We start from the raw sequence: 13,548 nt of genomic DNA on the forward strand, positions 1-13,548 counted from the left end.
TAGTGAGGAAAAAAAAATGGAACTGTGCATATTCTTAGCTAGGATAAGGAGTTTTCTAGGTGTGGGGGACAGAGGAAACTAAGTTTGTTGGTGTGTCTTCATATAGAAAATATACAACGTCACAATTTTTAAAAACATACTGTACTTCTCTGCGATGATGTGAATGAGAGGCATCAACAGAATTGATTTGGCATGGATTACATGCTTTACACAGCTACAGAAAAGAACACAGGTAAATACTGAAGTGTGACTGAGGCATTAGGGAGCAATATTCCTTGTTTTCCACCCAAAAAAGCTCTAGTGAGTTTTAGTCAGTCAGTGTCCAACCCGTTATATCCTAACACAGGGTCACGGGAGTCTGCTGGAGCCAATACCAGCCAGCACAGGGCAGGAACAAATCCCCGGGCAGGGTGCCAGCCCACCTCAGGGCACACACACTAGTGACAATTTAGGATCTCCAATGTACGTAACCAGCATGTCTTTGGACTGTGGGAGGAAACCGGAGCACCTGGAGGAAACCCACGCAGACACGGGGAGAACATGCGCGCGGGGAGGGCCCGGGAAGCGAACCCAGGTCTACTAACTGTGAGACAGCAGCGCTACCACTGCGCCACCCTCCTAGTGAGTTTTATGTTTCACATTTTTGAAATCCTCTATAAAGCAAATTTTAGCATTAGTTTCGCGAAACTGTGTGTGTATCAAAACTTACCTGCTTTATTCATCACTAACATGGTTTGATCAAGAAAAAACATCTCTGTAAGTGGTATTTCTATTTGTTATGAAAATATCTGTGAAATTAATGAGAGAAATGTAAGAGCAGTGGCAGGAATCATTTAAGCTAACAAAGGCTACTAATAATCAAATAACAGCTCTTTACAACAGATGTGTGCAGAAGAGCATCTCTGTACATACAGTAGAACAGTTCTGCCAGAAAGAACAGGTGGAAGGTTATGGTGGGCATGTGAACACCAAAATTGGACCAGATTGTTGCCTTGTTTAAAGAATCTCAATTTTTATTGTCATTCAAACTTGGTAGCGTCAGTACTTAATGCTTGGTTACATGACCCATCTTGAGCTTCTGTTTACCAATATTACCAGCATAGTTGCCAGATCTCTGGCCCATAAAATGGCTTTAGGGTTGTTTCTTTAAGAGGCATTAGCTCTCCGGAAATGTGTTCTTTTCAATTGTGGCGTTTTAATTAACCTGAATTTAAATAATTATAAATTAAAAAGGTGTTATCCCCCCACCCCCAACATGCAATATGGCGGTTACAAGATTACATGAGAAGTATAAGAAAAACTTTATTTAATATTGGCTTACGCGTTATTACAGATGGGAAGCTTATGACAGACTCTATCAAGAATGTGGGAGTCTTGATCTACGCAGCCTGCCATCTTTCGTCGCCACACTGAAAGGATTTTCCGGACGGAGGACATAGTCTTCCGCCCGTTAGCTTCAAAGTGTATTGGCTGTAGGTCCATCCTTATATACTGGTTGCTCCACGTGCAGGCTCGTTCTCTGGATCCAAACAAGGACAGGAAAGGACTCAAACCTGACCTTCAAAAATACAGGAATAGCACAATGCCTACATGCAGTTCTCATTCTCCCAACAAGGAAAGAGGATTTTGTGTTGACAGAGGACAGAAATATACTAGTCTGTCTTTAGGCTGTCTATTCAATTCTCCAGTTGTCTTTTGGCTACCTAATCCTGTGCTTGGCTTGGCAATTCTAAATGCTGAGCCCCTGCGTACCATACTTGGTCTGCCTGTATGAATGAATCCATAATAGTGTGTACAGAGACAGTGACATTAAACATATTAAACTTAATATTATAACAAACCTATTATAACAAGGATGAGATAGAAAAATGAGTTGCACTATAAATGTGTGACTAAAAATATACAGGAAGAATGTGATGCAATCAATATACTTCAAGAATGTTTCCAGCAGTTTGTTCAGTTCACGCCCTAAAGAATTCAGACTGCTATTGAGACAGGTACTAGATAAGTGGACTTAATGAAGTGGCTACTGACTTTAAATCAATTTCTAGGTAAGTTGTCTTTTGTCTGTATTCGGAGTATTCTGCAAGCACTTTCCTTCCAAAAGCAGAATGTTAACTACGTGTCATATCGTAGTTAGCTTGCTGAGTGCCGGGCTGCCCTGTGATGGATGGATGGGCACCTTGTCCTATACTGGTTTTTACCTCATGCCCTGGTCAGCCAATATGGGTCCCAGCACCACACAAATCTATACCCCTGTTGTTCTCAATACCCCTGAAACTGAATGGTTTTTATGCCACACATTTACTAATACAGAGGCAAACTCCTGCCTTCAATTAATATTTTTGGTTATTCAGAAGCAAGCTTTATTTCTGTAGGCTCTGTAGCAGGCCTCTGTGTGTGAGATTAACTCGTGTAAGAAAATTCTAAAGCATGTTTTTGTCATACTGCTTCAGGATAAAACAGCGTTAATTATTTAATGAAAATGGATGGATTACTGTTTAGCTTTCAGAACTGACTTTATTTTAAGAATCTACTTTTTCTTTAACAGTTTGCTTCCTTAATTACTTAAAAATAGTTTCCTTTAAATATGACAATTAACAGACAATAGGCACCAGTGCAAATATCAATGCATCCTAAACAGGAGCTGCTAATTCAGTTTCATTCTCACCTGTGTGTTCATCAGCATTTGTCAACTTTAATAATAGACATTGTGAAGGAAAATGGATGTGCAAAGTCTTATCAAGTGAATTTTGGGAAATCAATCTGATGTTGAGAATTAACACAGAAATCTTTGTTAAAATTATTTAATGAAGTAAAGCAAATTCTACGGCAGTGTTTTCTTTATTGTCAAAGCAAGAAAAACACTGCTTGGAAGGTGTGGGAAGTGTGTTTGTCATTTTCAGCTCATTTACAGCTAATGAGGTCAATCAGTGCAGATAAAACAATTCAGCGGTGTGCTGATAACTACGGACAAGTGGGATCATCCAGGTTGACATCAAAATGTCCATTTGTGCATGAATACAGATCTCAGCATCCAGACTAGGGTTGGAGACAGCTCAAAAGCCCCTGCTTTTGTCCACTATACATGTGTACGTGTCTTAAAATGGGGAAACACATATTTTGGATGATGGATTTCTGGATGATTCCAAACATTTGCCCATTTTAACCTTTTCCTTTTATGTTCTAGTTCCTGATACAGCTTTTCCTTGAATCACTGCCTCTAAGACCAGCATTCTGGAGTTGTCTTTTCACTTTTGCAGATCCCATTGGTATTTGGCTTGTATTTAAGGTAGAAGCCAACTGAAGACTTGTAAAGGTGTTTTACTCAAACTACAGAATCGAACTCTTATGCAGTTGTGCATCTGGGCTTTCCGTTTCTTCTTCTGTCTTACATCCAGTTTGCCCTCTTCTCTCAAAACAGTAGTGGACACCTTTATGTGAAATGTTGAGTTTTTTGGCAGTTTATCACATGGAATAGCCTTTATTTTGCAAAGCAATAGACAGATGTTTATTGAGAAAGTTGTTTTGTTTTGGCCATTTTGAACCCAGAAGTGAACTGTATGAATACCAGTACCTTACAACCCGAGGAAAGACAACTGATTTGCTTCTTTGAACAGAATAACAGGATTCAGAATTACAATTACAAGGTTTTTCTAATAAGCATTTAAACCTGATTATTTTAGGAAGAGCTAAGAGACAAGCTAAGAGAGTTTATCATTCATACACTAGAGAAGTATCTGCCAAAAAATGGGGCTTTGCACTCATGTGAAAAATAAAATCAGTAATTTCAAACAGCAATAACAATTTGCACCATTAATAATGTCTTTTAAATAAATTTACATTTTTGTGTTTACTACCTGGGTATGACGTTAATATGCATCCAGCCCTGCATGTAGGCCCTCCAACCTGCAGGGATAAACCTGGGGGTTGTTGGCAGAATTGGCATTCCAGCCACCATAAAAAACCTCACTTTGTTCCACTCCTTCTGAACTAGTGTGGTGCTGAGGTGTCACCCGTTGCATGGCTGCACTCGGGCCCTAATCCGGGATCCTGAGTTGATTTGTCATGTGGTGGGTGCGGCAATGCGTGGTATCAGCTAGTGCTTCTAACCTCTCCTCTCTTTACTATCAAAACAAATTCCTAGTACACATTAGTAAGTGAATTCTGATTCTGGTTCTTGTGTAATAAAAAAGTAACAGAGGGATGTTGAATTGTTGAAGACCAGCCGGGCTCCTGTTTATTGCAAAAGAAAGGAAATGTCAAAAAAGAGATAGCAGACATCATGTGTCTCTCAGAGCCACTTTCAAACTGTTTTGATCTTACTTTCTGCTGGTCTCTCTAGTCTCTGGTTTGGAAACAAACACAGAGTCCTGGCATTTTTGTTTTTTAAATAGATTGTGAGGCAGAAAATTGAAAAATGATGTCAATGTTCATTATCAGACTTGTTTTCCGGTCTGTGGACAAAAAACAAAAGTATGTTCTCAAAGTCAGTAACTGACCCTGGTGCCATTGTGCTCACTTTAGTAGCATCGTGCAGATGCTACTAAGTGTGTGTGTGCAACTATTGATAGAAAAACATGAAAATTTGTTGGTAACTCCAAACCTTTTATTGCTAGGGTATATATAATACATGATTGTATACACTAAAAATCAGGGGAACACTTAAATCACACATTGGATTTCAAATTACAAAATGCCCTGGATCAGGGCATCAGTGAGCTCCTGGGCAAACTACTTGGTTGTGATGGATGCACCAATACACAATGTCTCAGTCGTTCTCTGTTTGATTCAGGTCTTGGAAATGTGCAGGCCAGTCAGTGGCATCAATGATTTCGTCATCCAGGAACTGCATACACACTCTACCCACATGAAGCCAGGCATTGTCATACACCAAAAGGAACTCAAGACCCTCTGCACCAGCGTAAGATCAGACAGTGGCTTTGAGGATTTCATCCTGGTATCTATAACCCCAGTCAGGTTACAGTTGCCTAGCTTGTGGAGGTCTGTGCGACCCTCCAAGAACATATTCTCTGGTGAATGCTAATTAAGCTACATGGAGATGGGCTATAAGCACAAGTCCCGCTATAGGACTAGTAGCTAGCTGGAGGTCATTTTGTAGGATTCTGGCAGTGCTTCTCCTGTTCTTCCTCACACAAAGTAGCAGCTACTGGTCCTGCTGTTGGGCTGATGCCCTTCTACGGCACTGTCCAGCTGTCTTTTTGTAATGGCCCAACTCCTGGTATCTCCTCCATGCTCTTGAGGCTATACTGGTAGACACAGCAAATTTTCTTGTGACAGCATGTATGGTTGTGCCATCCTGGGGGAACTGGACTACCTTTGAAACTTGAATTGGCTGCAGGTACTGCCTCGTGCTACCAGTAGTGATATGGACACTAGCAAGATGCAAAACTAGAGAAGAATCAGTCAGGAAGGATAAGGAGAGAGCAGTAGTCCGTGGCCACCATCTGCAAAACCATTCCCCTTTTACTTTCTAGTATATGAAGTATAGGGAAAGTATTGGAATCATCCAAAAATTTAATTTTGAGATTTTGATGAATCTTGACGTTTTAGACCTTCCTGAGTCCAAAAATACAATTTTTGGAATTATGTCTGTGTGTGTGTGTGTGTGTATGTAAACATTATAACTTTAGTACGCTTTCACTTAAATCAACCAAATTTTGCATGCAGGTATTAGGTATAAAACTTAGATTTCTATCAACTTTTGAGCTATTTCTGCTAATCGGAAGTGGTCCCTGTGTGGATAGCGCTTTGAGTACTGAGAAAAGCGCTATATAAATGTAATGAATTATTATTATTATTATTACTTTACCTGAAACGTTTTCCTCAAAAATATTACAAATTTGTTAATTTCACATCATATTATGGTAAGCACCACATTCTAAGCATCTTTTGTCACTTTGCATTTTTTTGAGAAATGACCAGTTTTCGAGATAATTTCAATTTACCGTTTGACGTTCAAATGGTACAACATACATATTTGAGAATGTTTTTGCTGTACATAAACAAACTTTTGTGTACAAGGATTACATTGCACACATTACTAAAGTCTCTAGCAACTTTTGACCCACTTCTGCTTACTGAAAGTAGTAATTTACCTGAATTGTTTGCCAAAATAAAATTGTCATGGCAAATTTTTTATTCATGCAGCTGCAGAGTCCGATGTATTCAACTTTACTTTTATAATAATTGTTCAATATATTATTAATTTGATTTGATTTGTTGTTGATAGTTTCTTTAATGTACATAATACAAAAATAATCATTGTCTTGCGATTTACTCCTCAAATATCCATCCCCATATTTGAGTATATGAAAAAGTCTAGGGGAGACCAATCCCATTTTTTGGGGATGTGTTGCTGTTGCCTCTCCAGTACACCTGTTGTCACTTTCATTTGTACCAAAGCAGATGAAGTTGATTCACAATCACTTATGCTTCCTAAATGGACAGATCAATAACCCTGAAGCTTAATTGACTGTGATAATTAAGTGTTACCTTAAAGTTTTTGACAGTGTATGTGATTCATATATAATATAAAATATATATATATATATATATATATATATATATATATATATATATTAACATTTAAATGTATCAGTATTATATTATATAAAAAAACCTTGGGTCAAGGCATGATCATCTCGGAGAGACACTTTGAAGTCCCGCAAAACTACTTGCACATTACGCCCTACTTACAAACAATTTCTCGGAGACACTTTAACGTCCCGGGAGACAAGGAAGTGAGACAAAAGGACAGCTGCTGTACAGGCTTTTAAATGATCATCACGCAGTGTGACATGCAGATCACGCAGCTCGGTAGCAGCAGCTGCAAGCCAGCAGCTGATTCGTCTGTATCTCCTTAGCGTGCGTTCAGCCCCCATCTTCAAAACGCGAGTGGCAGAGACGCAAAGTGGCGAGCATGAAGCGCGCCCCCGGAGAAAGGGGTTGGGGGGTGGACGAGCAAAATAAAAAAAAAACAATATATATATATATATATATATATATATATATTATATATATATATATATATATATATACTGCATATATATTTGGATTGGCATCATACTCTTAATTTCAGAAGCATCAAGGGGCTGTTTATAAACTTTGGAAGCCTCAGACATAGCCTACTCCTGTCAAAATGATAGCTTATGTGTCCTCCCTGATGAAGAATCAACAACAGAAGTATATTTTTATATTTTTATTATATAATTCTCTGTCATATATTTCTCTCTGAAAAGGGTAAATACTCATATACTTGCATAAACTTAAAATCTAACTTTAATGTAGTCTGAAATGTTTAATGTAGGCACTAAAGATGTCAGCTGATGCTGGCATGCTTATTAAATTGGCCCCAATTTACTACATGTGAGTTACTTAAAGAATAGACTTGTGAGAAACCGAGATTGCCTGCTGTCTTCTAATAATAGGATTACAGTAGTATGTAAATCTTGTTGCCTACATAGGAAATGCATGGCCCTTTGTTTGGGAGAATGTCATGCAGTGTTGAAATATTAAATATATGAAATAGTCATTTTGCTTGTAAATAAAGCATAGAATTGTAATTTTCATGTTATTAATGTCTTTGTGTTGTTGGATGATAATGATATTATTGTACTAGTTAGAAAAATATAAAAAAAAATATAGGTCTTATGGGCACGAATCAAGAAGGAGTTTTAGTTGTGCTTATGACATTGATATGTCAGATTTTTGCTTATGATACAAATGATAACCTTAAATCTCTATTGTAATTTCTGAAAGATGACTCTTCTTTGAGTAACAATATACAAAGTATGCATGTACTTTCTACTAGTGGGCTTCCCATTGGCAATAGGCAGGAAATGGTGATCCAGGACAAGGACCAAGAAGACCCAAAGATAGACAGAGAGGACAGCAGAAAGCCACACATTGTTCAGGTAGTGTGAAAGAGATAGTCCTGTTAGAGGGAGGTACAACCTTGAGTGGGATGGGTACTGTAGAAGGATGGGGATAAGGACAAAAAAGGTTGACCAGAAGTCAAAATGGTTCTTGGATGATTGAAGGCTGCACATGATCCAATCTCAGGAGTGTGAACAAGTTGCTGTTTGATAGGGAAAGGTTGGATGCTTGTTGTTACCTTCCAACCTTTACATTAAGACAGCTTCTAGGATACCAGAGGCTCTTGAGTCCAAGGGATGGCAGAAGGCAATATGACTTTTTTTTTTTATTTTTTTTTTATAAATGTTATTAATGCCAGAGGGGAAATTCACATGACATTTGGAGGTCAGAGCACAGGGCCAGCCATTATACAGCATCCCTGAAACAATCTCTAAGTATGAATCCAGTTCATTGCTGAAGATGGCCTAATACTAGATTGTGGCTGAGTGAGCCTAACAGCAGCCCATATGCAGATGTCAGTGGTGAGTGGGTAATGTAAGACATTGTAATTCACTTGGGATTATAGTCCCACCTGTTTCAGTTGTCAGCTGATGTCTAGGGATTACCAAGGAGACATTGGAGTTTGCCACATAACTGTATATAGTGGAAAATGTCAGTGATGAAATATCTCTGTTGCATCAGCCAGTCCTCGCATGGTGCTACTGTTCTGCAGTTGTTCTGTAAACTGAGCGCTCAGAGGTTTTGAAACACCGGGGGGACTTTAGGCAGTGGCCTGGTTACAAATGTAGTCTGAGCACTGGGCTGCAGTTGGGTCTGGCTACAGAAGTAACTGTTTTCTGTTGACTTTAATTACTTTTTGTTCTTTCAGCATTGATCCTATCCTATTATTTATTTAATTTTTCATATTTCTCCTTGATATTTATTGCATATTACTCTTTGATACTTAGCCTGGGCATGAGGACATTCTTATAAGTAGTGATGAGCAAAATTATATGCACAAAACTGAATTTGTAGTGGAACTTGCAAATGTGTGAAACAAATGGTGCATCGCCACAAGCAAAGTTTACACCATTGGCACATATAATTTTTTATCTCATCTGCCACCTTTTTTTCCATGTGCAAAAACATGCTAAATATGTTCTAGTGTGTGGAAAAGGGGGTACAGCTAGAGAGCACTCACTGTCCCTGCAAGCCCTTTGGAGGTACTGCTAAAATCCATTGGCCTGGGTATGTGGCCAGTGGTGATCCTCTATAAAGATCCTGGCTCAGACCAGCTTATTGGGGGACCTGGCAGTGTATTATTAATGCAGGTAGTGCATGAGACAGATAAAAGCACATAGAACCACATGGAAGGAGCTGTGGAAGATTGAGGTGGCTCAGGAAGGAGGCTTCGATTTTGGTTGCAGTTTGCCTCCATGAGAGCGGATTTACTTGCTTTCTATTCATTTTAGAAATGGCCAAAAATACTTTATATTGAGGATTGTGTGTCACAATTGCAAACTCATACCCAAAAAAACACTTAGGGGCTTATCAAAACTTATAACAAAACACAGGTTCTGTCCTGTTTACTTTCACATAAAGTTGTCAGTGTGTTTTAGTCTGCTGATCAGTAACTTGTGCAATGAGGGACTGCAATTTGCCAAATACACAAAAGCTCATCAAGTGCACTTTAACCTAACAAAGTCCAAGTAGAACAATGCCTGATCAGGTTACTTTTAAAAAGTTCTTCATTCAAAGCTTATGTAACAGCATGACAAAGGCCACACTTTGTCAATTTTCTGTGCATTACCTAACACATTAGGTGTCACCAGGATCATTGAAGGGGTCCATTAACATGCTTTATGCAGACGCATTATGTTCCAACATTACTAGAACCCATGGATTAAGCTGGTCAACTGCATGCAAGGTTATAGAGTACCAGCAGGACGGTTGACCATCCAAGATCTGGTTATCCTAAAATGACCACACCAGAGCTAAATGAACATACCAGACTGTTCCATTTGAGAGGTTATTTTGGATCTCCCATCTATACCTCTGCTGAAACTCCCAGCAGAAACAATGACCTAATCAGTGACATACCAGTACTTTATGCAAGGCATCCTGTCAGAGGCACTCTGCTCAAGCCTCTTAGACATCTAACGGACAATACCAGACTGCACACAGCTACTGTGGTCACAACTGTCTTGAGAAATGAATGCTGGTGTGTAGGTGCTGCCTTGACTTACCTTCTCTCCTGACGTTAAACCCATAAAGCACATTCGGGGCCCTGGAATGCAATGTCTGCAGATGTGACTCACTGCCTTCCAGTGGGCAGCAAGTTGGTAGGTCATTCTGCTTGAATTGAGATAATATCCAACAAATGCAGATTCACATTATCAATGGCTCTATGGGACAAAGGTCAAGCAGTGGTGTTGGTAATAGGTAATTTCATACAAGATACCAAAGGATTACAAGATATCTGTTGTTACTGTTTGCAGTTTTTATTTTGTCTTGTTATTTATTCCCTATTTTTCAAATTTAAGCAAGGGGAGATTGAAATATCAGTCCAGCTTTGAGCGTTTCATTTCTATTTCCAATTCACTTCTCTTGTGCAATTTCCAAGAGACCTACCAAGCAGCACATACTTGCAACTATTTACACAAAAGAAATGAATCCTTTTAAAACATTAAAGCCTAGTAAAAATAAACAAAATGACTGAAACGAACAGAAAAGATTATTATCTATCTCCATAACTTAAAATGGCGCCTTGACGGATGTAAAAAGTGATTGCAAACATCAAAACAAAGCCTTGTTTCACTCCATGTTCTGTTAATTCCTATTTGAAGGAGGAAGAAGGCTACTGTAGTCATAACTGTTCTCTTATGTACCAGGATATGGAACCATACTCTTTTTACATGCAGATGTTATAGCATTTCATTCAGGCTATGAAATGTTTTGAAATAGTTGTTTTCTTTTATGGATAGCTAGTACATGTGTAAGAAAAGCAAGACAGCATTAGATGTGGTTCCTGTACCGTTGGGATTTTACTGAAAAAGTGACAGTGAAGAAAATGTAGAGTTACAAGAAAAAAAAGAAGTAAAGGCAAAGAAACTTCAGAGTGTATAAATAGAACAAATCAGAAAGAAATAATACTCCAGGGAGAAATGCTGCCTCTGCTTCCATTGAACTTGTTTTATGTGTCAAAACTAACATGTATGAAAAGAGAATATTGTTGCTGTGGAAACTAGAAAAGAAGATTCAATATATAACCTCTTTATTTTTTGTGAGAAAGATGACTGTAAACAAGTAAAATGTGTGTACTTATCTATATATTACATAGTATCTATCTATCTATCTATCTATCTATCTATCTATCTATCTATCTATCTATCTATCTATCTATCTATCTATCTATCTATCTATCTGTCAGTATCTTCTTCATAACTGTTTATATATCACCACAAACATTCAGTAAAATGTGGAATTGGGGGATTCAGTTGGTGGCTGTTTAGGTGTTGATCCTCATCTTTCTTCTTTGGAAGTAAGCACAATCAGAAATTAAGAATGCTAAAAAGGATTTACAGTATATTTCTATATCAAACAGTGCTTCCTGTTATGTGCACCCTAGTTTTGGACAGCTTGATTATTTTGTTAGATTTCATCTTATGAAGCTAAATCTGGTACCTTTCTCCATCCCATCAACTTACACGTACAATCACATAAAAAGTAAAAAGCATGTTGGCTTTTTTTTTAATTGAACAAATAATGACAATATTAAATGCATCATAGATTTATATAAGTTCAAGACTGAAAAGCCTTGTGGAGTACTTGGTGGTGCTAGGAATGATAAAACCAGACGTAAGAATTGAAAAAGATCAGGAGAAGAGGCATAGTCTTTTAAACAAGCTAGAATCAAAACTGAGTTCAAAATTTGCTTTTTTTAAGCTCTATATGTGAACCAAAAATCAAATTTGAGACAATGTGCCAAAAATTAATTAACATGAAAACCAAGAAATGAAAATCTTTTAAAATATTAAAGTGTTAGGAGTTATCTGTAATGTATGATAAAGACAGGGAATTTTCAATGACCTTAGATCCTGTCGCTCCAATGACATCATGTACCACAAAATTCCAGGTCATTTACTAGGAAACATATAAACTACTGTCACACGGCTGTAAGAAAACAATTATGGGTATAAAATGGTCTAATATTATTTTAATAATATCAAAGAAAAATCAAAATAAGAATCTAACACTGTAATCAAAATCTCCATGATTAAAAACACACACAACTCAAGACAAAGCTAAGAAAAAAGCAAAGAAAAGGTCAAGGACATTATATAAGAAACACTATCATAACAGGTGGTTGTTCGTTATGTCCTGCTACATGAAGGCTTTGATATAAAAGAGAGTGTCCTTTCTTTTTCACGTGACTCTATAAATGACTATGTCTTGACAACATATCTCTCTCTTGGCAGAGCCATAGTGCTTAGCACATCTATCACAGTACAGAGATTGATAGAGATAGATAGATAGATAGATAGATAGATAGATAGATAGATAGATAGATAGATAGATAGATAGATAGATAGATAGATAGATAGATAGATAGATAGATAGATAGATAGATAGATAATGGTATTTGTCCCTGGGGTATATCTGGCTTTTTACAGACGGTCGATAAATAATTAAATATGTGTACATACACTATGGTCTAAATACACACCAGAATGACTGAAAGGAATAAAGTTAAAAGGGAAGAAAACTTCTGATTTGGCAGCCACAGTCCCAGTGAGGCATTATACAGGCATTTTGCTGCTGTTAGAAAGGAGCCCCTGTCATGTTTCCTGATACATTTCCACTGAATAAATTGTTGGCTGAAAGTCTTCAGTGTTAGTTTGTCAGAGGGAGGTTGTGCAGCCCTGTTCATAATGGCACTCAATTTTGTTTTAATTTTATGCTTTGCTACTACTTCCAGGAGTTCCAGAGTGTATCACATAATAAAGCCTGCCTAATATTGTATGAAGCAACATTTTGTGTAATTGTGTATTACTTGACAGTATTGTAGTGCTGGACTCTCCTTATGTCATGTTTCATGCTGTTGACATTGTTGTATCAGTCTCACACTTTTTGGGTTTTGCTTTTCCCTGTTATTATTATGTTTGCTTATTTATGCAACATTTTGTTGTTGCTCTGTGATTCTTCCTTCCATTTACACCTTTGACCTCATTCTTGAAAAGACATTTTACATCCACAGGTTGCATTACCAATTCCATTCCATAAACATTAGCCATTAATATTTTGTATGCTGCCATCTTATTGTGTATACTCAAAACATTTTGACAGTTCTAATATTTTAATTTGCAGCACCTGCACTGACAGCAGATGCTTTATAATGATTCTCTTTAGCTTCTCAAGTTAACCTTTACATAGTATCTTTAACTGAAATATTTCCTTTTTTCTAATTTTTTTTCAGTCTCAGCCAACTACATTTGGGAGAGCTGTACAAGGTGAAGGAAGCAACATTAAAATGACATAATGTAAATGTTTATTATACACGTGCCAATTAAGGGAAGGAGCACACACAGTATTTGGAACTTACTCTTGAGTGGAAACAGACATTAAAATGGGCTACAGATCACAAATAGGATGGATGTCTATAAATGTTAT

General features: G+C 37.6%; 1 protein-coding gene across 1 annotated transcript in view; it reads left to right on the forward strand.

The window, feature by feature from the left end:
- Window positions 1-13,548, forward strand: part of LOC114652254 (cingulin-like protein 1) — a 245,084-nt gene that overhangs the window by 45,918 nt on the left and 185,618 nt on the right. Inside the window, exon 2 of the mRNA XM_028802551.2 lies at window positions 13,355-13,388. The gene's annotated coding sequence lies outside the window, so the exon portion shown is untranslated. The remainder of the gene's footprint in view (window positions 1-13,354; window positions 13,389-13,548) is intronic.

Source organism: Erpetoichthys calabaricus, chromosome 5 (genome assembly GCF_900747795.2).
Source record: "Erpetoichthys calabaricus chromosome 5, fErpCal1.3, whole genome shotgun sequence".
NCBI lineage: Eukaryota > Metazoa > Chordata > Cladistia > Polypteriformes > Polypteridae > Erpetoichthys > Erpetoichthys calabaricus.